At 48.0% G+C, this 27,562-nt stretch overlaps 1 long non-coding RNA gene across 1 annotated transcript; it reads right to left on the bottom strand.

The window, feature by feature from the left end:
• Window positions 1-6,613: 6,613 nt before the first annotated feature.
• LOC308177921 lies at window positions 6,614-27,085 on the bottom strand. The gene is made up of 4 exons (XR_013939492.1): window positions 26,707-27,085; window positions 12,289-12,494; window positions 9,573-10,895; window positions 6,614-8,765 (listed from the first exon to the last, which is right to left on the bottom strand). It is a non-coding gene; the product is annotated as an uncharacterized lncRNA (long non-coding RNA).
• Between the last annotated feature and the right edge of the window lie 477 nt (window positions 27,086-27,562).

Genomic DNA, 27,562 nt, shown 5'->3' on the forward strand with positions numbered 1-27,562 from the left:
TTCCCAAGAACCATCATTAGCCGCAAAAACCAGTTTGATGACAGTAGCTTTAAATTCTAATCATCCCATTAACACAATTAATTTCCATAAGGATGGGACATATTTGAGTCACTCCCTGCATTTTGTCAAGGTAAGAAAATTACAAATGGATCATTTCATTTTACCCACATGGCCGGGGGAATTCTTACTACCTTCAGGGTGGTTTATAAGACAGAGGTACTTCAGAGCATACCACTAATTGCCTTTCATATCTCAACAAAATAGCTGAAAGGGGGTTATTTTAATTATTTTGTTTCAGCAGACAACGGGAGGACGGGGTCACTCAAGACCTCTGGAAGTCAGTCGGCTTTTATTAAAGCACCTAAGTTTGAAGCCAAATAGTAAGCATCCAGGCAAGTTTGAAGAACACCAGGCTTGAGGCAGCGTTGAAAGACTGAATTTGTTCCTACAATTCACATAGTGCTCTGTTAACAAGAAAACCTTATTGCAAGATCCTCATTCATTCCTTCCCTGTTTCTCCCCATTATCTTTGGAAGAAAGGGCAGTGTTATTAGTGAAAAACCTTTCCTCAGCCCACCTGGGACCTGGCAGACCATATAGATACTGCTCCTCAAGCAGATCAGTGCTCACAGAGGTGTGACGTTATTGTTGCTAAAGGGTTCAGCAAAGCGGCCTCACTTAAGTCTCTCCCAAAGAAAAGGTGAAATAATGAAGGTGGTTGTTCCAGGGAACAGAGTTTATTGGAAGATACAAGAGAAGAAAATAAGGTTAATGTCAGAGTTTTGGAATGTGATTTACACAGGAAGAAGCTGTGCAACTTGTTCACTGGGAAAAAATAGGAGAATTTGGAGAGAAAAGTCATTTGCAAGGTTTGAAGGTGGATAAATGGCAATCCAGCAGACCAGAGCCACAAGATGCTTGAGTACAGGCAAGCAGGCAGAGGCTGCACCAGAGAGGCAAGTAAGCCTCTGAAGAAGGAAGAAAACATACTTTCGCATGACGTATGCATTTGGCCAGAGAGGCCAACGCAACTCAGCTCAAGTATAAACTCTCATAATAAATTGCTGCCACATGTTTCCCAAATCAGAATAGTTGCTACTGTTTACAACTGGAGCCAAAGCCAAACGAGTAGAAAGTCCTAATTTGGTATGTGGTCATCCCTAATGTTTCTTTTCCACTCAAAAAATTAAGTCATATGCAGGTTCACAGGGGTGAATTTGGAAAATGAAAATGCCCAAGGTCATACAGATGCTTAGTGGCAGATTGGAAGAGCTGTGTGTTGCCCTGAACCATGACATCATTTCTGTACGCATATTTAGGCATGGAATTAGAAGGGAGACCAACAGGAAAATAAAATAACTAACCTGATATAGCACGTCTCAGTAAATTTTTGGGAGAAACTGGAAAAGAACTAGGATGGAAAAAGCCAAAATGTACGGTAGTTTAGAACTGCATAGAGCTGGAAGCCTTTTTGGAGCACGAAAACAAAATACATTCTTGGCTACTGAGGTGTCTTCCCATGAGTCAGTCACAGGGTAGTAAGGGAGATGCATTTTTAGACAGGTTTTATTTTAAAGATCATTTTTTCCACTAGAAGTTCCATTCCCACAAAGTGAAAGAATGCCCTGATTTCAGACAGCTGGCTGACCACCTCATTCCTGAAGGAGGTACTGTGGGTCCTGCACCCGGTCAGACTGGCCAAGTGAGAGCAAATTGCAGCCCTGACAGCACACCTCAGGTCAAGGAAGAGGGAAGAGACCCAGACCCCGACTCTGGACCAACCCTGTGACTGCTGCATCTCACTCCCATCCTCGCACCCCTGCACCCCATCCACCAGCCAAAACCACACCAATTTGTGGGAGAAGGCCAGAATGTCCCAAATGCCCCTCGAGACCAAAGCCAGAACTACTTTCAGTACTAAATCTCAAAAAAAAAAAAAAGAGATTTCATTCTAATTACTACCACATAATTACAATCTCCTGAAAAAAAATAAAAACAATCAATGGTATGAAAAGTGACGTGAGGGGACGGGGAGAACCCTACAAAGCCATAGGATTTGAAGGATTTGCTCCTGTGTACTTGACTTACAAGAGGAAACCCAGTCACAATAACGAAGGATGACAGCAAGAGTATTAAACAAACCTTGCCTGACTCACTTGATTGCCTTTATTGATGGATTTACACAATAAAGTCTCCATCCTGCACTGGAATCCAGTCAACCCACTAATTTCTGTGGGATTTTGTATTGCAGGATCTAATCTGCTGTAGGAGAGATGTTCCTGATCTTTTAGCAATGAATTTGGTACAGCGCCTTGCTAATCTTGATTTAAAGATAATGCCAAACATCTGAAGGGCGATGTGCCACTGGGGAAAGCAGCTGGAAGCAAGAGATGCTACAAAGACCCTTTTGTTCTTTTCTCAATTTCAAATTTAGATGAGAAGTAAAGAGCGTATAAAATGGTGCTAGGTAGGACAGCTCTCACAGAGTCCAATTTCCTACGCACTCTGCTAGAAAAATTGGAGAATGGGATAAAAATAATCATGGAGGAGCAACTGGGAAAATGCAGGGGGGGGAGTGGAGAATAACGTGAAATTTAGACAAACTTGTGAGGCAGAAATCCAACAGGCTGTAAGGAATCCTAGGGACAAAACAGAACAGCAATCAAACTGGGACAGCCCCAGCGTGGGCAGGACACAGGCAGAGACATTTACCTCTTCCCTCTTCAGAGCCCCCAGAGAGTTCAGGAAAGAGTCCAATAAGCAGCCAAATGGTTCACAAACTAATAACTTAAATGCCTTGTCCTTTCATCAAATAGTTTCCTTCCTTTCGTGACACGGCACTATCCCATTTTGTATATGGGATCACTTCCTTTCTAATGGGTTCAGCATCACCTGGGGATATTTTAGTCCCTGACAGTATAACTGTTCAACTTCTCTGCCTTGGTAGTTCCTCACCGGTCAGATGCCAGCCTCCACCTCAAGCAGCTCCAAGGGTGTGCTCCATGCTTGAGAGCAGGAGCAGTGCAGCCCCATTCTCACCCCAGAGCAATTCAGTGTCTTGGCTCAAATCTCTAAAGGCATTACATGAAAACAACGTGACCTCAATAAGGACAAGCCCATGTTTCATCTGCTTTGGTACTTCTGCCGGGGACTGTCCCCTTTGCAGTGCTAAGTTTGCCCCTTGTTTTCCATGGGAAGCCCAGCATCCCTGCAATCAGTGCTGTGGCTTCAGCACCATAACCGTGACTCCCAATGACAAAAGGGGACTTTGCCTAATGTCACTGCTGGGTCCCCAGACCAAACTGAAAAAGTAATACATGCTTGCATGCGCTGCTAGCCCTGCTCACCTGCAGAGCCTAGGTCTCCTCACTTTTCCTCCTGAGCACCAGCCGAGCTCACCTTAGCACAGTCTTGCTGGTCCCAGGGTGCTCCCTTGGGCAGTTCGTGCTCTGTCACCCCTCCAGGCGCCCCCTTCCCACCAGCACAGGCAGCCTGTGGCACCAGCTGCCCTCTGCTGCTCTCACCATGTTCCAGGGAAATAAACCCCTTCATACCCAGCAAGAAATAACATGAGGAGGGAAACAATGTTTAATAAAACTACCCGTTATTCCCACCAGAGCTATTCTTTTCTGTCCCGATTGGCATGCTTTTTACCTCCCTACTGCCTTTTTTCCCTTCTCAGAGCAACTCTGTCCGCACCAACACCTGATGCTTATTTCTCTGAAACTTCTTTTCCAGCCCACCACTACATCTCTCTCAAATCAGAAACCCTCAGGGCTAAAAGAGAATAGACGTGGTTGTTTGGCATATTTAGCAAAGGAAACGTAGAGTAGATGGTATTTTGCTTCCCAGTGAAGCAGAGTCCAGAGCTCTCAACGTCAGTAGTGCTGTATGAGTTGCACCTTCAGAGTGAGATATTTCAAAACCCAAGGACTTCAAAGGCACTTTCCTATTTTTAATCAGCCTCTCAGCACAAGAGGCTCCTTGCAGCTCCTTTGGGCTCATCTGCAGCTCTCAAAGAGAAAATAAAGTGTAGAGCACTGTGCTGCCACACTAATGCTGCAAGCTAACAGTCTTTTGGGCTGCAGCTATGTGGGTGTTGCACACAGAGAGAGTCCCCATTCTTTGTATCTTGCTGCCTTGCTTAGTGCCTCGGAAAAGGACTCATCTTTGCTGTCAACAACATCAGTACCGTTTCCTCCCCTCCAAGGACACCCAGTTATTCACCCATCCCGTGCTGCAAGAGCCACAAGTCTTACCCATCTCCTCAGTGCAATTTGGGAGTCACCTCACCTGCACACATCCCATGCAAGACAAGGTTTATGACACCAGACAAAGTTCTTTAGCTTGCACCCACTTCTATGGCTGAAATCCAGTAGCTGATCAGCCAACAAGCCAGTCAGCCTCACACTAACGGAGTTAGAGTTTCCAGACTGCAATAGCCATGTGTCTCAGAGCTCCCTTGTTCATACCTGCTGCTGCCACAGCTCTCTGGCAAGCTCTGCCCAAATCTCCACGGAAGCAATCTTGGTCATCCTGAAATCCAAATGACACCACAGTCACCCAAGGTCTATATCACAGTCCTCTTCCTTCAAGCAGGATGAGCTTTCTGAGCCCAAAACTGAGCCCCACCAGCCCAACCCAGTGAAAAGTCCTTCAAGTGGCTCCTCGTTTCCAGCCCTTGTGTTGTGTGTGCAATTCAGCCCAGCAGCACACCACCTGGCTGCATTGCTGCAACGGCTGGTTGTGTTAACTCTCAGCATCCTGGAGCACTATTCCCTCTGGAGCAGGTTGCAAAGGAGAGTGAATTGCTAGAGGCCAGGAGGAGAATGACAGGAATTTCCTGACTCCTTCCACCTCTGAGAATTTCGGTTGCAGAGCAAGTCTTGCACATCCTAGAGTGCGCAGAGCCTCAGCAAAAAGTTTCAGAAGCACGTCTGGAGCACGGCAGTAAGCTTCACCAACAAAAAACTCTGGGTCAAGTGGACTCACTGCTTCAAAGGGAAAGAACAGGGATGAGCTTAATTTGGATCTGCAGTTTTATAAACCTCTGTGCACAGAGAGCATCTAACAGCTTTGCCTAAACCCAGCACCTACTGCATCCTCCTCCAGACCCAGTATCTCATTGGTCGTGCCCTTCTCTGTCACCATGTCCTTTCCTATCCAAATCCACCTTTTAGCTCTGATCAACACTAAAATCGCAAAAAGCATCTTTGGTTATGGACTCTTACATGTCATCTGCACAAACTCCAGCGTGGAAAGGTCGTGACACACACCAGGTCCCCACGTCACATCTGCAGTACAATCACAGCAACTTCCAGCACTCTGTGCTCGAGCCAGCCTTGCCTTTGCAATCCTTCTTAGGCCATGAGCCACCATGACATGTGGCTGACTCTTCTGAACAGGCCTCTGCCACTGCTGACTTGGCTTGATGATGCTGGGGAGGAGGGGGAAATGAATCAGGAAGTGAGCAACTGTGAGAGGTGTATGTCTGAAAGGCAGGGATGAGGCTAACTTTGGAAGATCACAATAACAGCGTGTAACACATGCCATCTTCAAAGCATTAATGAATCCCTACAAGGTTCCCCTGTTATTATTTGCATTTCACAGATGGGTATATTAAGATGCAGGAGGCCACATTATCCTCTGGGTCACACCTATTTCAGACTATTCATCTCTGGTCTTATACTGGTATTCATCCCTGTGGTGTGAGAGATCCTCCCACCAGTCAAAACAACAATGCTATCTCTCAGACAGGCTTGGTGTGGGAATCACTAGTATGATCTATGGTCTGATTTGCACAGCATGCTGGGCTGACTGGTCCTATTGATCTCTCCTGGCCCTGAAAACCTACCAGTTAATCAATTCTCCCCTCCTACCAGGCTGAAGGTACAAGGAGTTCTGCCTTATTGCTGGCTTGGATGCCTTTAATATTTATCTTTCTTGATGCAAAATATGACAGAAAACCAAGGGAGAGATGCATCTAGGAGCATCTAACATGCTATCCAGCCTTGATTCAGGCAGCAGTCTCAGTCTGGCCCACGGAAAGGTCCCACCTTCCAGCCAGGAGCCTCCCCACAGCTCAACAGCTTTTGTTCACAAAAGAACGAAGCTGCCCTGGGAAGTGGGCTCCCTGAGAGAGCAAAGCTGCTCCCTGAGCTATAAGCAATACCATGTGGGGCTGGGGCAACAGGATGCTGGAACCAGCCCCTGTATTCAGGGGAGATCCAGCATAGAAGCAACAAGCTCCCCCTGCCAGCTCGGGGGAAGCAGCCTGCCGATCCTGATGTCAACGCTTTCCAGGACAGCATTCGCTCATTAAAAGTTGCTGTGCTGGAAGTGGTGGGAGCTGGGTTTTGATCTACAAGGCCTCAGCAAATACCATCTGCACTGTGAAAGGACTTCCCACCCTGACATCCCATGGAGCTGCAAAGGACTTGCAGGCTCGGAAGGCCACCAAGATCCGCACTTTGATGGGCCCTACCAGAGCTAGCTGATTTTGTGGCCGTTAACAGTATTTGTAGCTTAGATAAGGGTAATCAAAATCTCATCATTCAGGGCGTAAACTGATCGCCTGCAGGGGTTAAAAAGGAATTTTACTTCATGTGCAGCGTTGCATAACTGCCTGGATTCATTGTGGGTATTTTCCAGCTTCTGCTGAGCACCAGCCATGGGCCATAGCTAGAAGCGAAGCACAGCACACCGGCTGAAAAGACGAAGTCATCATGCGCAAAAAATCACAGCCCCATTGTTTGGAGACAAAGTAGAATGTTTCTGATTCTGGCTTCAGCTCACACATGGAAATAAAAGACAATGACTGTCAGTGGGCTGCTGAAACAGCAGAATTTCAACAGAGGAAGAAAAATCCATCCTGAGATTAGTTTCCTGTGGACAGTAAGAAGAGCAGCAGCAAGCCCACAAGAACAGCACACAAAGGATTATGCAATGAGAAATAACCCATTTGAGTAACATTGCCCCCTCCCATGCTGCCAGCTGGGCCCTATAAGTGCTGCTCCACTGAGGGGTATCAATAACCTGCCCTCCAGAGAGGACCAGGCTCTTCGATGTCCTCCAGCAACCCTCGTCACCAGCCATCCCCACCTGAACAAGGAGGGACAAGAACATGGTGTTTTTCTCTCAAGAAAATTATTATTTATGTTTTATTAGCGGCAAAGGCTCTATAATGTTGGAATTGGCCACAGGGCGTGGTGGCCTAAGTGCCAGTACCCATCAGCACAGCAACAGCAGGAGGCCAAAACATGCCCTGTGTGGGTGTTGGTTGCTCTCAGATTATAGTATCACCACACCCCACTCTGCTAATTGCAGCATGAAACTCTGATCTCCACCATATGCCAGTGCCACTACTTTCAGCCATGCACGTGATCCATCACAACGCTAGTCGTTCCTCTGGGGAAACCTGCAGGAAGGCCCCCGGTTTCTTTTCCTGGAAAAAGGTAATTGAGAATATGGCATTTCCATGCACATGAAAGACTAAGAATAGGGAAGACAATAGTGGCACTACTAGATGTACCTGATGCTGTGGTTTGTGACTATAACTGCTTGAAAGTTCTCCATAGAAAGCTATCATAAAAAACATAGCCACATCTGAAGAAGTGAAGTGTACCCATGAGAACTATGGATCTTCCATAATCTTGTTTTATTTCATATTCTCCCAATTTAGGTGAAAGCACACAAATTGCACAAAGATTTGCATTTCGTGGAAAACCCTGTTTTGAAATTAAGAGGTGTAAGACATCTTCAAGGCACCCATGGGTTGCATTTCAGACACCATGCAACATTTCCCCAACCTGTGGTGGTGTGGCAGTACCTGGGTAAGATGAAACTTGTTCCTCTGTGAGATACATAATGGTTTAATAAAGGTTTGAACACAGCTGGAAAGGGAGGCATGTTGTCAAATAGCACCATTACTTTCAATCACATCTGGTTGCTAAAGAAATAGTTCATCCTTATGAAAGCTGATGGCACAATCCTTGATACTTCAGGGAAGAGGGGAAGCACCAGAAATGCATCAGGATTTTTAGGAACCACATTAGGTCTAACACACAGAAATCTTTATTCCATCCTCTCTGTTCAGCTGTGTATTCACGTGCCAAAACCTGGGTTTCATGTGGGTGTTCATACCCTACAGTCTGCTCCTCTGCACTCTGGTCAAATACTCCAGAGCAGAGAGTTTGCAGCCAAATTCCTTGCAAGCTGGTACCTGACTCCCAGCTAATATGCTCACTACTGAACAAATAAACCGTTTTCTGTTGGGAGTGTTTGCCAGGCCCTTTCTAGCAACCGTACTAAGACACTGAGCATTTCCAGCTAGCATAACTTCCCAAACATGCAGACATGAAACTTCTGGCATTGACATTCCACAGCAAAGCCCTCCTTTGTGTCTGATAGCCAGAACTTTTCTACACAACCCTTCTGGCCAGACACCAGCAGTTCCGTTTGTGCTGAGTACAGAGCTTGTCCTGAGCCACATAAACGTTAATGAGACATCCCAGCAAGCTGTCCGTGTGGCCAGTGAGCGGGGGCACACCATACACAGGACACTCCAGGTACTGCCCACCCTGCAGGTCTGGTGAAGGTTGCCTCTGGGCTCCCCCGGCATAGACATGGATCACACCTCCCAGCAGGAGTGCGAGACGCTCACCAACTGGTCACCTGCTGTGCTACAGGCACCTTCCAACATCTCAAGAAGACACTGCTGATTGCCATGGCAGTCTTGTTATTCTTTTTCCCCTCCAGCTTCTCTTCTGGAAGACAGAGAAGGAAATAAGCCATCTTCCTTCTCCACATCACAAGGGACCATACCTGTGCTGTTGGCTCCTTTTTGTTCCATGTTTCTCTGAGCTCCCATTTACTCCATGAAAGATGGGGAAAGAACTTTTCCTACAGAATTTCTGGGTCTTTCAGGCTTTTTCATCTTATTTGGTGGTCTGAAGCACTCTCCTGACCACTGGAAAATCATAGTCCTTTTGTCAACTTTTCAAGCACGTGCACTTCATGCATTTAACCCAACCACTTTCCCCAAGGGAAAGTTATAAACCACTCTTTTCCAGGGGCACTCATTCACACACAGTTCTGTTATACCTGCAGCAGGAGTGTACTCACCACAGAAGCCCTGAGGTTTACCTGATTACCTTTAACTACCTGTGGCTTTTCCCTTGTGTTTAATAACACCATTCCACTCAACACAGTAGCCTGTGTACCCATATCCAACTTAATAAGCATCCCATTGCAACCAGGTCACCAGTCTGGTGGAGGAGCAGAGAGGTTAACGAACGCCTAATGACAGCAGTGGAAGCAGCATGTTCACCAGCGGGGATCGATTGGCAAACCGGCTACTGGGAGCAGCACATGGCAAACCCCAACAGCACCCCACAGCTGAAACAAGCCCAGGGAAAGACCCAAATCGATGCTATTTCAAGGTTGTTCTAGGAACATCTGGAACATGACCTAGCCCTGTTCTTTACCAGTCAGTGCTTGGCAGAAGGGCTACACCCATAAAACATCATACAGGCACTATCCAACCATGGAGCCAAGCTCCCGTGGGCACTCACCTTTGTTCTAAAACATCTGGTGTCTTGGTTGAGTGTGCTCCAAGTGTTTGTCCATGTTGGTGAGAGACCAACAGCAACATTGTCTTTGCTGGCAGACTGCTGGGATCTGAGCCTGTGGTCCCTTCCAGGACTGGGCTTCCATTTGCCATTCATTTCCCAGCTGAAAATAAAGCCATGATCCAACATTTAGGCTGCAGAAATGGAGTCTTCCAAATAGGATTTAGTAAGTTTGTATAATTCTTGCATTTGCACCTTCTGTAGGAACAATGCATGGGACAAAGGATGCCACAGATGAGGTATTTCACTTGAGTACATCTGTACACACATTGCTGCACTTCTCACACAGCACGAGCCAAAAAGGAGACATCACTGCTGGACAAAAACAGGGAGCAGCAAATGATCTGCTACCTCAGGAATCCCCCTTTCGTTTTTCGAAATCTCTGCTTGTAACAAGGTAAGTCTCCTGCATTTGTAGAGCCCTTTTCCTTTCTCTCCCTTCTGCAGATTTTTACATGTTTACATGGTTTCTGCTGCTGCTTGTCCTTCTGCAGCCCATTCACACCACCCAGCTGATGCTGGTGGTCCATGCCTGAGCAAGTCCTTGTCTCTCCAGAAGCTGTCCACCCATCACTTGCTGCAGACTGACTCAGTAGCAGATGCTGCAGACAACTGCATCCAAAAGCTATTTTCTTGTATTCATTGCCCTACATGTTCGGCTGTTTTGCCTGGTGTACTGGCTTTAGGGAACATGCTTTGCCTTGTTAATCACCATTGTCGGCAATGCCATGGAGCCTGCTTCCAAAGATGTAGGACAGATACACCCGTGATTCACCCTGGCATCAAACACTGCACTACCTCCATGGAGCGCAGAAGTGGAAAGAACCTCCTGGGTCATCAAGTTCATCTGCCTGTCGTCACTAGTAACCACATCACTAGATCAATTAGGAGATGGTTGATTGGCCTGTCACAGCTAATGGGCTCCTCGGTCTGGCAGAGGAATAAAGGATCCAAGTCTGGAAGCTGCACCTAGGTGAAGTCAGGCTGGCAACGAGGGGTTACCATTTAACAGTGTTGGGTTTGTGCAGAAGAGCAGCAGTCCAGGGCATCCTGCATCACCTGCAAATTTTCAGTCTAGTCCAAATGTTTTACTAATACAATATTATCCAGTGGCTTTCTGCCTCGAATTCACAAGTCTCCGGACTACTGCTACAAGGTTTGTGAAAGGCAAAGAAAAGCATTTCCCATCAGCTGCTTAACAGTATGCTCAGTAAGAATTTTTATGGAATTTCACCTTCCCTGGAGAGATCCATAAGAAACCACAAGCTGAAAGAAAAGGTTTAAAAAAATCACTGAAACAAGAATTAACTCAAAGCAATTCTCTGGCTACAGTTAACTGGTTTAAATCCCACTCTAAGATCTGCATCCATCACCAGGCTTCCAAAAGAAAGCAGTTAACTGGAATTTATTATTTGTTTTTAAGGTAAGACAAAATAAAATTGAGAAGTACCATATCCAAATGCCCTGGGCTTTTTTCCACATGCTTTTGAAGATGCTCTCCTAGAGATTAGGCTGACATCTAAGATAATTAGCATATCTTCAGGCTAGAGATTTAATTAATAAACAAATAAGTCTCTCACTTACTAAGAGACCTGGGGAATTTTTGTTGTAATATTTTCTCCTAACTAAACAGGTATACATTGCATCATAGTTATAACGGTGTTAGTACACACACTGTTCACTGTCAATTCCAGGGGAAAAAATAAACTTAAAGGGATAAAATAATTTTAGGTCAAATAAAGTGTTTTTTTCTTCATTCTCGATCTTTCTATACTTCACATTTCACAAAACCATAATATTCCAGACTGATATGTAGTTTAAATAGCAAATCACTAACATTCAAAGCGCTGTCAGAATTAACGCCTTCATTGCATTTGGGGTACTTTTCAGCTTTCTGTAGATTATGAATAGTGGAGTTGCCCAGAACTCACAGCAAATTCTGCTCAAGGAAACCTGCACATGCAGTGGGAATGGAGGGGGGGTGTTTGAATCACTACGTGACAGAACATGAATTCACCTTGCTTCTGAGTAACAGGACAAGCAACCACATTTTGCCCAGCAGCAAAGACATCTCTGTAGCTTCATGCTGGATGTTTGTAGGACCTCCCAAAAAGCAACAGCCTTGAGAAAAGTGCCAAAAGCTTATCAAAATAAAAATGTCCAAGTATTTACATCTGATCACAATACTATTCATGTGAATAATTTATTCAGTCTGTTTAAAGGGTGTTCAAAGACCCTTTTCAGATCATTCCATTCAGTCCCTCCTAATGGTATCTCAAGGGCTGAGCAGAGGACCCGTGCTGCGGATTTGAGCTGTTAGACTTGCACAGCTGAACAGCAAGGCGCACATGTTATGGCTGGCCATGGGCAGGTCACACAGGTCTGTACATTGTGAAGGAAGCCCACAGACCTCAATGGCAAAGTGCCATGCCTTGTAACAAGAGCGATTAGGCTAGGGGCTTGCCGGGAGTACGACGCAGCAGTGACACCTTTAAGGATGCTGGGAAGAACTTATTTAGACCAGCAGTTCCAAAACTGCCTGGAGGAAGGAGATCCATTCTGTTGTGCTAAGAACATCCCTCTGAAGATGAGGAATTCAGTGAAAAGGATGAGAAAGGCTATTGCAATAGAAACAGCTGAGGAGCAGAACATCACTTGCCTGCTAAATGCTAAGAGGGTGGTCTCACATCTGGACTGCCCCCTACTCAGTGAGCTGGGGAAGAACTCGTGGTGTGGTCCACATGGTCTCCACCAACACAGGATGGAGGAGGAGAACAATCTTGAAGGCAAGATTTAGCTGGTAGCTAGCAGGCTAAAGGCCAGGACCAACTCAGTTACATGCTCAGAAATGCTCCTTCCAGTGCCCTGTGGAAAAATCCAGAGACATCACAAGTTTCAGGAAATAGTACCTTGAGGACAGGCTTGAATAGGCACAGATCATGCAGCAAGGATCTAAATATTAAATCCAAATGAAAATAGATCAAGGCTGCTGGCACATAAAGGAGGTCTTTTAAACTAAATATTGTAGGAGAGCCAAGAGTTTGACAAGACATGTGGTTTGGGAAAACGCAGTCTCCAGTGGAGAAGTCATGAAAATTTTGCATCCTTGAATAAAAGGATAGGAGAGTTGCCAAAAACAGTCAGGGAGGAAAGAGCAGACTGCAGCCCCAGCAGACAACAGCCCTCTCAGGCATGCAGAGCCAGAGAACAGAATAAGACAACACCATGTACGCATTTCTATCCCAGTGCCAAGGGTCTAAAAGCAAGATGAGTGAACAGCAGTGCCCTGATTTCAGATGGGACTATTAACATAACCAGCACCTTAGAAATCTGGTGGAAGGAAGATAAGCAGCGGGACATGGTAATGAGTGGCAACAAATTATACAGGAATGGGAGTAGGCTGGGCAGGTGGAGGAGCTGAGCTGTACATTAAGGAGAGCTGACCAAAGAGCTCAACAAAGTTAACTGTATCAACAAGCGTCAGAGTCCCTAGGATTGCAGTCCCATGCCTGGACATTATAATATTAAGGTTACTCCATCCACTCATCCAGAACAGGGCAATGACCATGAAACTTAAGATGAATGAGGCTGTGATGGAAATATCAGGATGCAAGCACAAGCAGTGGAAGATATCCATCTTCCCATACAGATGGTGTAAGTAACAGGACAGAAAGACATCCAAGTTTGAGAGAGGAAGCTACTGCTTCTCCAGCAGCAACTAGTGACCTCTGAAGCATTAAGTCACTTCTACAGCATGTTCTGAGCAGCGCCCAGGAGCACCAGTACTTTGGATTTCAAGAAGCAAAGAGCCACTGGTGACATGCTTAAAACCAACAGTCCTGAAGCCGCCTTGCAACCCTGTTATTGTAAGCTTCACTTGAAAACAGGAAGCTGCCTAAAAATACAGACACTTGTTTAAAGTGAGTTAGAAAGGAAGAGTCAATAGGGAAAAAACATGCCCCAGAGGCAAGATGACCATTTGAAGAAATGTTTAGTGTAAACACGTATCTCCTAACGATTTTTTTCTAAAAAAGTTAGTGTGCTTAGCAGAAAGTGGTACAAACAGCAGTAAGACAAGGCTAAGGAGAAGTACTGTCCAAATAATGGAAATAAAAACAATCTAAAATATAAAACCTTCTGCTGTGCCAAAATATACCACAAGTATTCTGAGCAGAATTTTTCAAGTCACAGGCACTAATAACAAAACAAATTTGAGTGTCCATGATCAGAGGGCTAAGGGAGCCTCCAAGGAAGATAACACCATAGCAGAAAAGCTAAATTAACTTTTTTATTCACAATAAATGGATAAATCCCATTAACACAGGGTCACAGGCAGGGACTAAATCCTCCAGCAGCACTGAAGGAACTCATAAAATTATCATCCAGCCCAAGCTCTGCACCGCGCTTTTGCAGTAAAGGGAGGAATGCTCATACAAATAGAATAACGCAGTAAGGACAGAGAAAGGACAGACCAGGGAAGACTCATGACAGGTTTTGGGGAGGAAAGTCCTGTCTTGTCATACATGAGAGTTCCACCAAGCACGGACAATGGCATTGCTTGACACAATTAACTTTTACTTCTAATCCAAACTTGAGATCCGTCCTCTAAAGGCTTCTTAGGAAACTAAGGTACCATAGAGTAAAGAAGAAGCTTCTTTGAGTTAAGTGGTTAAAAAAGAAAGCAGTAATGAAGGACAGCTGTCCCATTGGAGGTGGGACCCAACAGGAATCTCTGCAGCTCGAGTTATTATAAATGACTTGGAAAAGGGGATTAGCCAGGGGACAAATGGAATGATTCAGAAAATTTCAAAGCTCCAAATCACCCAAGAGAAAAGCGTAAGTCACTCATGACACAGTGGCTGGACAAGAAAATGGCAGATGAATTTCAGTATTGAAAGATGTAGATGGGGAAATTAGCTAGCTGTACTCTAGCTGCCTGTTATAGCTCTCTCAGGGGTGTATCTTGGAGACAATGTAGGTAGGTAAGGCCACAAGTAGACATCAGGTCAGAGTTCAGCAACCAGAAAGATTTAGCACCTGATTGGAACCAGTAAGAGGGAGAAAAGAAAACAAATTATTATCATAATAATGACTGCTGGGTCTGCCCAGATTCTACACATTTGTGGCCACAGGGCCACCCTCCTCCTTCTCCCAATGGCACAGCAGGGCTGTAGGAAGCTGCAGAAAGCCCCTGCCCTGGCCACCCAGAGGAACAGAGGTAGGAAGGGCTTTTGCCCAGAAAAGGACTAAACTCACCAGAACACCTATAGTGGAAGGCAGGCTACAAAGAGAATAGGAGTATGAGTCTAAAATAAGGAGTGCCCAGAGAAAATGAACAGGAGATGTTCGAGATTACTCATAGCACTCAAATCAAATGATACCAAATGAAATTATCATATAGTAGGTTTAAACAAACAAAAGGAAGTTTTTTTCCCCCTTCCCATACAATCTAATTGCATTGTGGAACTCATTGCCTCAGGATGTTGTGGATGCCAAACACATCAAGGGAGTCAAAAGTCAATTAAACTCATGGACTGGTCCATCAGTGGCTATTAAGCATGATGATGATGGAGATGCAGCCGCTGGCTGGTGAGTCCCCAAGCCACAGGAAGCTTTATCACAGGAAGAATTGCTTTGTGCTTGCCCTGTTTATTCCCCTCAACATCCACAACCAGCCATGGCCAGACCAGCACCCAGGTTTGGGGTTTGCTGTCCGCAGCTGCTGCAGCGTCTGAGTTGACATGGACGTTCCCAGGTCTCAGCACATTCCAGCTCCAGCCTGGAGGTCAGGACGGCTCCTTAGTCCCCGTCCTGAAGTGACACCAAACCTTCTGAAAACAGGATGGACTGCCAACATCTTGGACTAAAATTTTGGGCTTAAACCTCAGGAGATCCTGCACACATGAAGTCCAAAATCACACCCAGATGTCAGCCCTTTGTTTGAATGTCACGATTTATATTCTGAGTGACACTTCCTCTTCTGCCTCCCTAACAATGACAAAACAAAGAAGTATAAACAAATCCTGGCTCCAGATGTTCTGCCCTCATTAGCGACCAGCTTGGCTAATGCTATTTCATCAGCCCTTTGTTTCAGGGTGGCAAGCCAACATCAGCAAGTCGAGGACACTTTGATGGGCTCCCCCCCCCCCCCTCCTTGGGATGTGACAAATTCCCAGGACACTCCTGCCCAACACTCACTGCAATAACAAGCACGGGGCTGAATGACTGCCCTCGACAATGTTTGGTACGTGGAAAAACTTGTGCTTGCTAATTACCATGATTGCTCCATAAAAATCCCCCTCAGGCAGCCGCGTGCGATGCAGGTGAGTGCAGTGCCGCAGCCCTGCCCCTCGGCAGCCCGCAGCCCAGGAGGAGACAGACATCCCCACTCTTTGGGGAGCCTCCCCCAGCCAGCACTGGAGGTGTGCCACCCACTGGATCTATTCCTAGACATATCAGTTTCTATTTCTTTTCTCCACTGTTACACCAGTGCAAAGAGACAAGGGTTGAGGATCAGCGAGACCAAACACGTACGCAGGCTACAAAGCAAAGGTTTTCCTCCTCCTTTGAAGCCTGCTCTCCATTATCTGAGAAGAGATGCAGCAGATTTACTTCCCTGGGTTGAGCAGTCCTAAGCCTCTTTACTAAGCCTGCCAGCGAAAGCCTCAAAGCAGATGCCAAACCCTGCAATCTTTTTATGCATGGTAGAAATAATCTCTTAGCCTGGTGTCTGGGAGAACTGAACCCAGCATCCAGGCAAGATACTGCTGGACTGGGAGCCAGAGCAGAGCCCGCAGCTGGGGCCCAGCACCTTCTCTCAGCCACCTGCCAGTACCACACGCTCTGCTTTCACCTGAGCTCCAACCACGATCTTGTGCCAAGGTTGGAAAGAGATATGAGGATCCAACCCCAGAACCCATCAGGTATGGCCTAGGTGGTCTCTGCTGGTAGACTTGGGCCTTGTCTTCCCCAGCAGGGAGCTCTCTGCGTCCCCTCCTGCTGTGATTCCACTCACACCTGTTTTACAGGTTGAAGGGGGGAGCCCAAAGACACCCTTCAAGAGCACAACAGCTCCTGAAGCAACCCCTGCTTCCTGACTCCGAGCTAACGAGGGCCTTCTTGCTGGCTGGCTGCCCTGAGCTGACAAGGTCGAACCTCATGAGTCACGCCACCATTGCCAAATCCCCAGAACTATGGCAACTGCAGACGTTTTCAACCAGAACAAGCCGCAAGGGCAGAGGGAAGCTAGTTGTAAAAGGAATAAATCAAAGGGAAATATTTGGCACTTCACTTTCGACAGGGAGGGACTCATCAACTTTTACTGTGGAGGAATAAAGAGTGAGACGAAAGATCCACTTTCACTTCACTCCCAGGATGCCCAAGGACTTTCACATCCCTGTACTGAGAACAGCTGCTCTAAGTCTTTGCATCTCATAATGATAGATTCCTTGCTTAAAAATAAATCAGTGCAGCCTGGGATGCATGCCAACACTTTCCCCCCAGTTTTCCCACGTCCTACATTTTAAAAGCAGCTGATGAGATCCATCCTTGCTTATTCCTCATCCTTCCTTTAATAACTCCCTGTGTTCTCATTAAAACCAGTGTGCTGCCCTCCTCACCTTTAAAGTTTCCCAGAGCTGCAGCCTCTTGCCTTGGCTACTTTTGCTTCATTCTGCATCATACTACTCTACTTCAGCAACACTGGCAGCCTTGGAAGCTCCTTTTGGTAATTTCTCCCACAAGCACCGCTCTTGAACTCTTTGTGCCCTAGATCTAAAAAAAGTTTCTTCTGCTGCACTTCTCTATCTCCAAAAATAGAGGCAAATTAATAGTTCAGGGCCAGTTGAAACCAAAACACTCTTACTCTTTTCGTATTGCTCTTAACCTTCAGGTTGATATTATTCCCTAAAATTTAGAAAAGGCATCCAAAGTTTGCAAACAAGGCGCTCAAACACACCATGTTGTGCAACACACAGGCTATCAGACCTGGAATCTCATTACACCCTCTGCCTACCACTCTGGGTTGTGTCCCCTTGTTACATCGTGTTTCAAATTAGACTGAAAGCTCTTCATGCCAGTGGCAGTGGCTCCTTGTGGCATCACTGCAGCAAACAGGATTAATAAGCAAGACTAAACACAGCTCTCAAAAGCATCAAAAAAAACAAAGAAGAAACTGAAGAGATGTGGAAAAGTGAGTCCCCCTGATCTGAATAAAGAACAGCTCTCCAGATGCTAGAATAACTCCAGGACATCTGTGAACTTGACTTCTCTATGAGTTTCATTTTTCACTTCTGGCCTCGGCATTTACCAGATCAAGTGAACCTAAGTGAAAAGATGCTTTGCACGGTCAGATTCTTGTGCTGTCTTTCATCAGCATAGCTCCAAGATTTAACTAGACTATTCAAATCAGGTCACTTGCATCATAAATGACAGGGCATACTCAGCAAGCAGAGGATATAAGCAATGGAGTGACAAGAAAATAAGCAACCTGTCCCTTGTCAGCAGACAACTGTCCGAGCTCAAGGTCTCCCCCCATGAGCATGGTTTTGCAGTGCCTTACTGCACTGACTTCTGCTTTAGGACCTAACTGGAATTAAGCTATCCCTCCCGCAATAACGGCTGTCTGGGGAGGTGCTCTCTCATCAGCTTTCCACCTCTGACTTAAATCTCACCCAGAGCCCCAGGTGCTGCCCTTCCATTAGGGCACACCTGCCATTTAGGGAACAGTTTGGCCAACACCTCCTAGGGGCTTTACACCAACTGAGTAGTTTTTCCTGTAGCCTGGAGAGGCTGACACAAGTAGTGTCCTCTATCAGCTGAACTATGAAGAAAGGCAAAATTTGCCATTGGCCACAGAATGAGTCAATGGTTAGGGTAAGACACAACCTTCCCTTGAGCTGAGCCTGGGGTTCATTCCACTGTCCCCCACCAGCTCCCCAGCCCCACACACTTCTGCTGCTGAGGTCTGTGACACCAGCACTGAGGTCTGGGAGAGTTTGCTTTGCACAGCTATTTCACCCTGATGCAGTAGAGATGGGTTTGTCCCTTTTCACTGGACACGACTCCTGTAACAGTGAGCTTTCAGTGACGGGAATTACCAGCCCAGAAATTATAATGCTAATATTTCGGGTGCACAACAGCAGATCAGCCGTCACTGCTTCCCAGGAGCAGACCTACCTCTCCCAGGCCTAGCACCACTGCTGGATTTTGCTTCTGCAGAGCTTACTGGCACCAGAAATCAAGCCCCAGAAGCAATTCTGGTGACTTTCTCTAAGCAGGCATAAAGGAATTGCCCAACAGCACTGCTAGTTTCAGAGCAACACTGACAGCATTGCTCTTGCTGGCACCATGGACCTCCAGCAAAGATGGGTCTCTGGGTGGCAGAAGGAGCACAACCTGCCCACACAGGTGAGCACACGTTCATAGAAGACAACAGCACTAAAACAGAGTTGTCATTCCATAGGCAATTTCAAACAAGATGAGCTTTACTCTTTTAATCACCCTCCATCCAACTGGTGCTCAGGTCAACACTTGCAGGCAAAACTGCCTTCCCCTGCTGTTACCTCTGCTTGCAGCAGTAGCTACAAAGACCCACAAATGAGAGCACCGTATCTGCATGCCATTTAGCTTGGTACTGCAGCTTTGCTGCTGGGCAGGAGGTTTACACTGCCTGTGTGGAATAGATTTGTCCAGGAACAAAACCATTTTCTGTAGAAAGGAAGGAATAAGTTAGTTATCTCCTGCCTCCAAGAGCTTTAGAGTAAAGGCACTCACGGCAACTGCAAACAAGTGCTCAGCAGCACTGCAGTGATGTGGTTTAAGAAAAAAAAAAGTTTTTGAGCATGGAGCTAAGCAGGCCCCAGGCAGTAATGGGTACATGATGAATAACAAATCCATCCAAAGCATCAAGCATGAGTCAACCCAGATGAAGAGTTCCTTGGTTCCCCTCCCTCCCCACCCCACCCCCCTCAGCACTTTGGCTGTTCCTTGGGAAACCCATATGCATTATGAGGGTGTCCATAAAACAAACAACATTTGGCTGATTTTTTGAAGAAGCCTTGGAGAGCCCAAAACTGGCTGTGTGGGCTGAGTCCTCAGCAGGGTACAGTAACCGAAGCAAAAAAGAAGCCTCCTCCGGGGCTGCTACAGCCTTTGGGATGAGGGAAGCGGAGCAGAAATCTTTGTAGAAAAGCTATTTACATCTGTTTGACCCTTGTAAAACAAGTCCCCAGGCTTTCCCCCATTTAGAGGCATTTGGATGACAGTCTGCAACAGCAGCTGGATCCTTCCCGGGGGGGAAGGAGTGGTGCAGAGCAGGCATGGGGAACCATGGAGCAGCGGGTGCAGGCGGAGGAGCAGTCCCACCTGCTCTGCAAGGCCGGACGGGGCTGGCAGCAGGCTCGCTGCAAGGCCCACGGCACCAGCTGCAGTGCCACCTCTTGGCTCGGGTTTGCAGGAGAGGTCAATGAAAGTGAAAGACACTGGCAGCCTCCTCCTGGCTCCACCTGGCCAGCCCGACCTCCCCCTTCCCAGACTGGCTGCTTATCTTCTCCCACGCAAGGCCCTTTGATCTGCGTGCCGAGCCCCAGCCCGCTCCAGGAAGGCCGGGCAGCCCAGGTAACCGCAGGGCTGCTGCTCAGCTCCGGGCTGCCACAGCTGGGTGGCTCCATGGCTGGTGTCCCCTTGGTTTGTCCCAAACACCCAGAGTCCCACAGTTTCACCCGTCCCAGCACTCGCCCTGTCCCACGTGCTGGCTGCAGACCCAGGAAAGCCAGTCCCATGAGGTGCAGAGAACAAGAACCCCATGCGCTAAGCCCAAGAGAGACCAGGACAAACCCCTCTGCCCTTGCTGAACCCACACAGACAAGGACACAACCCACCCAGCAGGCAGGCACAGCTCTGAGCAGCTCCTGCTGCTGCCTTGAAGCCAGGCTCAGGCAGTCCCCTGCCCCATTGCTACCCAAATCCTCCCCCCAGAGACTAGCACCATCTCCAATTCTCCCTATATCACCAGAGGGACAAAAGCACAAGGACCAGGCACTACAAACCATGGAGAACTGGGATGATGGAGGCCAGACTTACGCTGTCCTACATTGAGCAGTCACCCAGCAGCTTTGTGCCATGGAAACTAGACAGCATGGCCCACAAGCAATAGCAGATAAATGCTGGCCCACCCCCGCATGCGCCATCCTTCCAGGAGGAAAGCCTCAAGTCTTTGGTCTCATTCAACATAGGTGCCAACAGCCAGGTCTGCTGCTGGCTTCTGTCACTGCTCCCCCATCCTGCAGGATGAAGTCTCACCCTGTCCTCCCCAGAAGAAAAATGCAGTTTGACCCCCTTCTCCCAGTGTGGATGCCCTGGGTACGTGACAATGCCACACCACACAGGGAGGGCTCATCCCGAGGGCTGACACACAGCCCCCCGGAGCGCTCTGCCCCCAACCCAGAGTCCCAGTTCCCCCTCACTGGGAACGGGACATCGCACCATGGCTGGGGCTCCTGGCCAGGCTCAGCCCCAGCAAGCACCAAGCAAACATCGCCACCGCCTCCTTCAGCTTGTTGAGCAACCACCAGTGGGTGGACACACACCCAGGCTAAGCACAGCTCCAGCACCACCGCCCCCACCCGCCAGGGCTTACCCAGGTCTCCAAACACATTCTTGCTTTGGGTACACCGGTTCTCACGCTCCTCCCCGGGAGGGAGCCCACATTGCTCAACCCCTGCCCCACTCCAGTTCCAGTTTCCCCTGCCTTGAACCCGGAACTCGATTTCACTCATCACAAAACACGCTGGCCCTTCTTGCCCACGCAGCCCTGGCCCAAGGACAGGGAGGACAGGGCAGTGCCAGCACTGCAGCGAGAGCCCAGCTGCCCCTCACCACGGGGCTGCAGCGCCACGGCCCATCCCTGCGAGCCAGGGGCAGGTTAGCCTGGGACTTAATGAGAAGGGAAAGGTCTTGGTGTTGCAATTGCCATACAGATCCCTCTAATCCTTGTGTTTGACTGCTTCTGAACACGGGAAGCACCTGACATCTGAACAACAGAAGTTTTAAGGCTCACAATGCCTTCTCAGCACAGCCTTTACCTCCACATGACACATCTAGCTGTTGCAATCTTGGTTAGCACTCACCTAACCTATTTCAGCTTCAAAGCACTTCACAAACATTAACCAATTAATCCTCTCACCACCCTCAGAGGGAGGTGAGCATCTTTATTTTTATCCATTTCCCCATCAGTGAGAAGGAGAGAGTTCAGAGCCTCTCCCAAGGCCATCCCAGCTGACTCCCAGTGACTGCGGCTCAGCTCCCAGCCCCAGGCTCTGGCCCTCAGATGAACGCGTGCACCTGGCCTGGTGGAAACGCTACAGCAACAGTCATGAGAGGCTAAGCAGGGCTGTCACCGAGCACCTTTGTTTTCGTCTATGCCCCATATGAGTTGGCTTCTTGAGCACCTTCTGTTCATCAACGACCTGGAAGGAAAACGATCCAAGACAAGTGGCACAGAGCTGGCCACCACTTCAGAACACCTGGGACCAGCTGGCAAACCAGGGACACACAGGCAATGAGTGTTTTTAACAGGCTGGTGAAAAGTTCTGCATTTTGCAATAAAAAGCATAGGCCAGCGGGGATGGATCCAGAGCGTGGGGACAAGCTTTGCCATGACTGACACTGGACAGAGTGTGCCATGAGCTGCTGGCAGTGCTCAGCGTTTGCTGAGAATTGGGGCAGAACATCCCAGCTCTTTCTATGCTCAAAAATTGCATTTATTCCCTCCCAAATGATTTTCTCCAGCTCAGACAGTTTGGTTTAGGGGACCTCACAATCTTTGCAGTTGTTGCTGAGGACAGAGCGCTGGAAGGGCAGCCAGCCTCCAACTGGAAGACTGCAGGAAATCAGGACATGTCACACTGGTGCGGTGTCAGCTCTCCCAGGGTGGGACACATGTCACCAGGAGTGATGCTCCCCCTCAGAGCCATCCTCTGCATCAGTCAGGATGCAATCAAACGCTGCCAGCAAGCAGCACCCACATCCACCAGGTCCATCACATGCCTCCAAGGTGTTAACAACCAAAAAAACATTGTCACCTGAAGTATTTCGGTGTTGAAGCCTACATGAAAGCCCTGACATAGGCAGCACTCCCCCCTCCCCCTGCAGGTGGTGGGCAGAGATCCCATACAGGTGGATGCTCATGAGGGGAGTAAACATCCAGGTCCCTAATGGCTCTGTGTGACCGGGGCTGGGGAGAGGGAAATCAGAGTGCATGCCTGCACAAGGAGGGGATGCCCACCAGGGCCCACCGTCAGAGAACACAATTATATCAGGGGTGTAACAACCCTCCCTGAAGGACCTGCCTGAGCCATGGCAGTGCCCCTGCTCACCCATGTCAGAGCCAGCAGGGCTGGGAGGTTGCTTATCCCAGCTCCCTTTCACTCAAGCAGCAACCTCCATCTCCAGGGCTCCCCGCAGCATGCAGTGAAAGTCACTCTGCTTTTGCAACACCGCTGACCCGGAGCAGGACTCCGGCTCCTCCGCCGCTCTGCCAGTGGCGAGAGCCCACAATTGCAGGGCTTACAAGGAAGCGTCAGTTCATTTTTCTCATCGTTTCCAGTGGCTGTGGCCTAGCACTGACTGCCGGCAATTATTCATTACCATTCATCCTAAGGTCCCAAATTACTCGCTAAATGCTGTAAAGATGTAGGGATCCCAAAGCCTTTAGGATGGAAAGGGGCAGCCTTTAAACAATGCACAGCAACACCAGATCAATAGCTGAAATTATTCCAGCATCTCACTGAAGCAGCAGGAGAATTTCAGGCAGAAGGAACAATTCTCTAAATGCAGTTCTTAGAGGCAGCGGGGGTAGAAACCTTCCTTGTATCACAGATACAATACCATCCCAAGGGAATGCTTTACTTAGTGTCAAGAATCACTCTGAATACCTGTTAAAACCAGCATAAATAATGTGCTTTAAAGGCATTGCTAAGCACAGACCTACAGCCACAGCAACAGCTTTGCAGCCAGATTCACCCACCTCTGCAGGGTGTCACATCTGCACCAGCCAGAGCTGCGACTGCCCCCAGTCCTGCAGGAGCACCCCTGGGTGCAGACACAGCCCAGGGCTTGCTCGCAGCAGACAGTGCCACCTGCTGACACCCTGGCCCGGCCCAGCCCTCCCAGCAGGATGGGTGCAGTGTTTGCTGCCAAGCAGCCCAGGATTTGGAGTCACTGCCATACCCCTGCACTGCCTGCACCATCCAGGCCACTGCTGTCACGCATGTCTTGCGAGCCCTGTTGCAACAGGCCCTAGGTAGAAACATGTTAAATCCAACCCACATCATCCCTTATTTCCTAGGAACCCACTGTAGCTGACATCAGGGACAGAGGCACAGCCCAAATTCAGCTGTTCCTACAAGGTGAGTAACCCACACACTTCCCCAACCTCCCCTTGGGCCAATATAATGATGCACAACTCCTGATCCCCTTTTCATACAGCAATAAAAGCCAGATTCTTGCACCTCACTGTTGCTTGGCGGGCTGACCTAGACCAGATAATCCCAACCCTGACACAGCCACAGGCCATTCTGTGTGCATCAAGCTTCCTTCCTCGCTCGGACCTCAGCAGGACTCCTCTGATCTCCTTGGCACATGTTAGTCCATATAACGAGTTCATCCAACAGTCAAAGCATCTGCATGGCCTCCACTTGCCAACACATCAGCAAAGCTTTTTGCTAGAAGCTTTCCCAGCGAGGCCCATCCACACAATTAAACCTCACGTGCTATTCAAAACCCCAAAGCAGCAGTACCTCTGTATAATATTCTTGGCAGCTCCTTGGGCCATTACCTCTTTCCGTGCAAGTGTACAGGACAGGCACTGAGCTGTGGACCACATGCCATCTGGCAAGGCCATCAGCATAGCATGGGATTTGATGCCATATACCGAGATCATTCTTCAGGAAGGGGAAAACTTCAGGGAGGGGAGAAGACAACAGATACCTGCCCTAGGAAGCAGCAAGCAACAATTTGAGTGTGATTTCATCTTCCTCCCTGGATGTTTCCCAGCTGTTAACCTTTGTTGCATATCTTTCTCGAACATTTCCATCATCTATTCCCCTTTTGAACCTCTCCCAACATTCTGGGGCATAGAGAGGAACCCAAGCTGCTCAAGAACACTGGGCAACAAGATAACCCCACTCTGTTCATGCACCACAATTGGATTGTACATTTGACATTGCAAATGCATAGCGTGCAAGAACCCAAGATGCCCTAGGTAATGGCTGCAGTACTTAGCTTAACCCTGTAGTGATGCAACATCCCCACAAAGTCCCTATGAACTCCTCCAGGCAGCATGTGCAGCATGGCCCAAACGAGAATCAAATCCCCAGACAAAGCCACCAGCAGCAGTCCAGAGCCCTCAGGGACCAGGAAGGTTCCTGACATTCACCACAAGAAGTTTCTTAATGTGGGTGGATTCTTAATCATGTTCCCAAACTTATTAACCTTCAACCTGCTCTTCTCAGTTAAATATGATCCTCCCCAAAAATACATTTCCTAAGCCATTTTCAAGCCCAAGCTTGCTTTTTCACTAACTGGCCAACAAGATCCTTAGGTCACATCCTACCAACACCCTTGACCAACATCCATTAACATTTGCTTTAAGAAGTGAAAGAGGCCAAATGATTTGTGAGGACAGATATTTAAGCTGGTTTACAAAAAAGTTAAAAAGGGAAAATCTTCAGAAATAATAGTGTTGGCACATTCTTTGTGTATGAACTACCATTATTACTGATTATTTACACTGCAGCAGTCACTACAAGCCCTAGTGCCATTGTGCCAGGTACTGGATAATATGCACATGTTGAAAGGCAATATTCTTTTCCACAGAAACTATAAAGAGAGAAAAGACAAAAGACAAGAGAGCATCGTTCACATGTGGAAGCAAAACTATAAATTAATTGACTAGCCAGAGTTATACAGCAAATGGCAGTACTCAGCTGTGCACACTAATTTGTGCTCAAAACGTGCTTATTAAATATATTAAAGCCCACGGGACACTGCCATCAGTCTGTATAAACAGCACAAGCCTATACTCCCCAATCCTCACTTACAAGCATACCCCCAAATCTTACTTCCTCCGCCCTGCCTTCCCCTTACAGAGGCTCTGCTCTAATTTTAGACTTAATTAAATTAAACCTCTGACTCACCTCAGATCTCTGATTTAGGCTTACATGATCTTTGCTACGAGACCTCGCCGTGCTGTTATTTGGCAGCACTCCCCTAAACACACCCGGCTGCTGCTTCCGCAGCCTGGGGACGATCACAGCAGCTCCCAGGAGCACGCAGAGGGCCAGAGCTAACAGGCAGGGAGCGCTCCCGCAGGAGCAGCACCTCCCGATGCGCCCCTGGTCCGCCTGCATGCGGCACAGCAGCACCGCGCTGCCCTGGCTGCGTGGGAGGGATGCCCACGGATTTCGTTAACATGCAGATCTCGCTCCAGAAATCAAGACAACAGCAGCCAGACCTTGCCACTGTTACCCAGCCGTCTCATAGACAGAGACCGCAGCCACTCTCTGCACTTCTCTGAGGGGGAACAGAAGCCCCCGACACCACAGAGATTTCACACAGCCCCTTTGTGAAAAGGGAAGGGAGCACATGGCCCAGGAAGCTCCCTCTCAAACTCCCATTCTCACAGCAAACGGTGCCAGCACAACCAGGAATAGCCAACTGACTTCTAGAGAGGTCACTCCCTCATGCTGCAGGAGACGTGAGCAAGCACAGATGCCAGTGCAGGTGTTAGCACAGCAGGGCTCCTCCAAAACCTGGCACGCACCAGAAACCTGCCTGTCCACGAGCAAGGCAGATGCAGACACACTGCTGGTGGAGGAGCTTGTTCCTCCAAGCCATCTGCAAGAGGCCCACCCTGGAGAGAGACACCTCTTCTAAAGTTACCTTACCAGCTCCCCAAAACACTGGGGTTTGAAACCAAGGATACCACCAGAGATCAGAGCCGTACACAAGCAGGACCACCCCTGAAAGCACAGGCAGTCCCCTACCACCCCAAATCTCATAATTACCCGGAATTTACCTTAATTTCAGACCTAGTATTCAGCCCATAGACTCCTCAAAGCACAGAAGTCACAGAAGGAGCCGCTTCTTTCTAGTGTAGCACCCAAGACACTTCCCAACACAACCTGCAACACTACCTGCCCAGCTCAAGCAGCCCCCTGCTCAGGGGCACATGCATTTATAATGTCTGCAGGAGCCATGTCCCTTGGGCCAGCTGAGCTTGTTTCCCAGATTTCTTTTCTTTTTTTTTTTTTTATTTTTTTCTTTTTCCTGTTTCCCTCCTTCAGTCAGTGCTAAGTGGCACAGGAGAGCAAAATTCAATTAACAGGATTGAAAGCAATTAAGCCCCTATTGGAGTCAGGGCTGTGCTCTTTAGGCTTGGAAAGAAACTACATGTCACTGCAGCAAGATAAGCAGCAGGTGATGTCAGAGGCTTTTTATTTCCAAGGAGAAAAATTGGTTGTCTTTATGTGTTTAAAAAAAAAAAAAAACAGTCTCATAGCATCTATGGGAAAAAGCAGAGCATTTGGATGCGAAGCCAAATTCCCCGTGGTTTGCCATGCCCACAGGACCAGGTGACAGCCTGGCCTGGGTGTGCGGGGACGTTTTGCAAGGAGGGAGCAGATCAAATCCTTCCTGCACCTTGGGGTGCAGGCAGAAAGGGGTGTCACCCCTCGTGGCAGTGCCTTGCAGTAGTTATTTTAGTTATTTCTAGCTTCCTGTGCTGTCCCTCAGCGGTCCTCCTAATTGAGGGCTTTTAACATTAACAGCGTTTAGCAGCTGTTGTCCTTCCGGCCTGGGGGAAGGCACCACATCTTTTATTTAAACTTCCTCCCTATGGAGCGGAATCGTGACCTGCACCCTGATGAAGACAC

Source organism: Anser brachyrhynchus (genome assembly GCF_964034855.1).
Source record: "Anser brachyrhynchus genome assembly, chromosome: 14".
Taxonomy (NCBI): Eukaryota; Metazoa; Chordata; class Aves; order Anseriformes; family Anatidae; genus Anser; species Anser brachyrhynchus.